Here is a 4,487-nt window from a genome sequence, read left to right on the forward strand (position 1 = left end):
ACTTCATGGGAGGTTTGATCACATGGAATTCAACAAAGTGAACACTTGGTGAGGCTTGGTTGTTGATCACAAGTTCCGCAGTCAAATGCTTATGGGAAGTGTCCTTATGGGTGTCCATCGTGCCACAGTCGAGCTCTTCATTATCCTTGCTTCTCTCATCTTCTCCTTGCTTTGCACATTCAACATCATAACAAGTTGCTAAATAAGTTTCATGAAGTTTTTATGTCATATGCAAAAGCTATGCTTAAAATACTAGAATCTAGGCATGAGCCACTTTAGGTGGCTGCAACAACTTTTGTGGCCCATTAGAAGGCTAGTGTGACTCACTTCAAAAGCCTTGAACTAGCACCAAAGGCTTTTACCTCTTTTAAACTAGCATAAATTATATTGTATGGAAAGATTATAGTATACTATGTTTTTAGCCATGATTATACTTGCAAGTTGAATCTATGCTCACTTGCAATCAAATTATATCACATGTTCAGTTTGATGGTGAGCTAGTAAAATTGTTGCACATTTATTATCCCTAGTCATGGGGTGGCTCCCCTACTAGTCAATGTAACTATGACCCCTTGAAGTTGTCATGGTTCATCACATGAGCATAGCAGGAACTTGTAATTTCTTGATTATGATAATATAATCTACTCACAATTGTGAGTTTTGCAACCCAAAAAAAAAGTTGCACATTCTAGCTTAAAGATACGCACTCATTGCATCCCATCTTTGGTATGGGATTGAATATTCAACAAAGGCACTAAGAAGGATCGTGTTTCCTCTAGTCAGAAAGATCGATAAGTTGGGGACTCTAGGAACCAAAGTAACTACAATGCTACTCTCTTCTATCAAATTGAGGTCTACCAATCTCTCACTTATGTCAAGCCTCACCGTGTTGTTCCCTACTAATTGGAATCATCCCCCTCAAATATGAAATGTGGGTAACTTATTTCTTTGCACCCGGTATTGGTAGTTGAATTTGTTGATAAAAAATTAGGTATAAATCTAGCCTCATCATTGTGTCATTGTAGAGAATTCTCATAACACCAAATGATCATGCAAGTGAAGCCCCTCTTCTTTGGAACTGCACCCATCCACATGGCATCTCCACCTCTTTATACACATAGCCAACTAAAGTGATCTTGCTAGCATTGACAAGCTCGGCATCTTCATTAAAGAAGATAATTCTACATTTTGGCAATCTTCATCATCAAAGTCTTCGTGATTAGGGAGGAGAGATCCTAGAAGCAGTCAATTTTGGCATGGTGGGAGTAGAAGACGTCAAGGTCATGGCCGGATGCAAAGATGGCGCTCATGTGATCCCAGTGGATGGTCGATTTATTGTCAACCCAATTGTGGATGTTGTTGTGGAGCTGCCACTCTATGATGTCAAATCCTAAGCCTTTCATGGGGGATCAATGGGGCCATCCAAACAAGGCGGCACAGTCACGGGCATCTCAAACAAGCATACTTATCATTTTTTTGTATCTGGATCAAATGGGGCCAACGATCAATTTCAACTTCATTTTTAAGGGCGACAATGGCCAAAATCTCATGTGTGGAGTCGTGTAGTGTTTTAGTTTGACAACACTTGATGGGCAACAAAAGAGCTAATGGAGAAGAGCTAGGGGATTGATAATTTTTCTGGATGGTCAAAGTTCAAGAAGGGCACTACAAAGTCAAGATCATTGTCAAGTAGCCTAGCCAAAATCCACTCGTGGAAATAAATGTACCAGTGGTTGAAGGGGAAGAAGAGCAAAGTGGTATGCACCTAGAAGAGCTGCATCAAGTTCATATGCCCATAAAAGTCGTTGCAATAGGTGCACGCAAAGGAGTGAGGGTCGTCTGATGGTACTGCCTTCATGAGTGTGTAGGCATGGGTCAGCGTGTTCGTATGGGCATCTTCAACAGCGTGGGCTGAGTGGCACACTCTCAACACGACCAAGTAAATGACTCTCACATAAGCATAGAAAATGTCCCAAAATGCAAAAGGAGAAAAAGTGCACACAAATACTCTTTATGATAATCTTTCTGTTGAATTGTGCAAAGGGAGGGAGAAAGGAAGATAATTTTAAAAATAAAAAAATAAGGGGAGTTGGTGAGCAACAAATCTTCAGAGGTCCTAGAATGGGGAGAGGTTACCAGATGTTTCAAAAACTCCCTAGAAACTAGTCCCCTTGGGTTTTCAAAGTAGGTGCTACACTCTCAAACCCATATTGGAGAGAAATAGACAAAAAAGTGAGCAACAAAGATCTTTGACAGCTGGCACATGTCTAGGATGTCAACAATAAGAGCTAGAAAGAAGCAAATCAACCGGCTATTGAGTATCACTTAAGGGACACTAAAAGACTATTCGTGCAAACAAGATTGTGGAAAGGCTAGGAAAGCATGTGATGCCTACTTGCGAGTTAAACCTCAAGTGGAAAGCTTGGAGATGGCCCAAATGTAGGCAGTTTCGTATCCCACATACCAAGAGTATATACCACACTTTAATGCTAAATCCTGATTGGTTCTTCCCTTTTAACAAGCAATGGGGCTTGCAACGGCCAAAAGAAAAACGACCATACTCGATGAAGATCTTCTTGTGGAAGGTGTTATGGCGGGATTTGCCGACAGGAGTGAAGGTCATGGCTAGAAGTATTTGGCCAGATAGGTGGTGTTCGGGGTGTAAAAAGGCAAGTGAGTACCTCTCTCACTTGTTCAAGGGATACTCAATTATTTGTGGCCCAGCAGGCTAGCAGGGAAGATATGCAAAGGGGCCCAAAGGACCTGGAAGATAGGGTTCTACAAGAATGATCTGTTCTTTGGACGGATGAAAATGGAAAGTGAAGCAATTTCAATCTGCTTACAAACAATCAAATTTTGTTTTCCTCAGGTTATCTAGAAGGCCAAGAATTGATGAGTGTGTTTTCTTAGCAAGCTTCTGATTTTGAGATTTTGCAATCAAAATAATTTTTGCAAGCTTTTTGATATTTTATCTAACGCCTTTTTTAATGGCACAAAATAATAAACTAAAAAGCACACATTTTACATACAATAAACACAACAAAACATACATAAGTTTATTGTATGTAAACACAACAAAACATACAATAAACACATTTTACATACAATAAACACAACAAAACATACATAAGTTTCACAACTTGACTTTAAGCTTGAACATCTTGCAATGTATGTGTTAAGTATGGAGCCTGATTTACCCCTTGTAATTTTTTGTAGTAAACTGCACATTTGTAAGGCGCCCATTTATGAGGAGAAGTCATCGTGCGTGAAGGAAAATCACTCGCCGAAAATAAAAATCACTCGCCAGAAACCAAAATTTTGGCTTCACTGAAATATTCCTTTTTGCCGGAATATTATGACTGGACTGGCGACCGGAAAGTGGTCAGAAAACGATCGGTCGGTTGGCCGGTTGGTCGGTGGCCGGTTGTCAATGGCCAGTGACCGGTGGTTGCAAGTCAATGGCCGGTGGCCAGTGGCTGAAGTAAATGGCCAATGGCCGAATTCAAAAGCGGACTTGTCTTCTCAAGGACGGCCACACATGGGTAGATTGGAGGGTCCAATTTGGACTTATCTACACAAGGGCGGCTACACATGGCTGCCTCTCATGAGAGAGGGTAGCCCTTTTGGCCTATAAAAGGAGGCCATTTCTACACACATTTCATAGTGTGAAGTTGATGCAACAAGGTGGGTGTGCGGTGGTAAGAGTGAAGCAAGACGGGAACTCTATTAAGGGTATAATCCCTTTGTAAACTACTTCTTGTTTTGAAGTACTAAAGCCATTGAGTGGCTGCTTTCCCGTGGACGTAGCCTACTTTGGCTGAACCACGTATATCATGTGTACTCTCTCTCTCTCTCTCTCTCTCTCTCTCTCTCTCTCTCTCTCTCTCTCTCTACTCTATAATCTCTTGTGTGTGAAATCTATCTCTCTCCATTAAGTAATCTACTCAAATATCTATTTAGCTACGTCTTATTTCCTAGCAACTGATATCAGAGCAAGGTTTGCTCGTAGCTAAATTATCTCAAGGAAAGGATTCCTTGAATTGAGTGGGAGTTATGGCGGAGGAAGGGAAGCTCAAGATTGAGAAGTTCAATGGCAAAAACTACCAACATTGGAAGATGCAGATTGAAGACTATCTCTACCAGAAGGACCTCTATTTGCCACTAGGTGGTCTTGCGAAGAAGCCCGCAACAATGGCAGATGAAGCATAGATTGTCCTTGATCAAAAGTCAGTGGGAACAATCCGGTTAAGCTTGGCGTCAACGGTGGCCTTCAAGGTTTCGGAGATAAGACCATGGAGGACTTGATGAAGTCACTTGACGACTTCTACGAGAAACCATCGGCACCCAATAAGGTATTTCTTATGAAGCGCTTGTTCAATCTAAAGATGGTAGAGAATGGCTCAGTTGTAGAACACCTAAATGACTTTAGCACAAACATAAGTCAACTTCGATCGGTGAAAATCAATTTCGATGACGAAGTGCGTGCT

General features: G+C 41.3%; 1 pseudogene; it reads right to left on the reverse strand.

Moving 5' to 3' along the window:
- Positions 1 to 693: 693 nt before the first annotated feature.
- On the reverse strand, positions 694 to 2,209 carry LOC147457236 (aureusidin synthase-like; annotated as a pseudogene).
- Between the last annotated feature and the right edge of the window lie 2,278 nt (positions 2,210 to 4,487).

This window comes from Adiantum capillus-veneris, chromosome 5 (genome assembly GCF_014529385.1).
Source record: "Adiantum capillus-veneris isolate H3 chromosome 5, ASM1452938v2, whole genome shotgun sequence".
NCBI lineage: Eukaryota > Viridiplantae > Streptophyta > Polypodiopsida > Polypodiales > Pteridaceae > Adiantum > Adiantum capillus-veneris.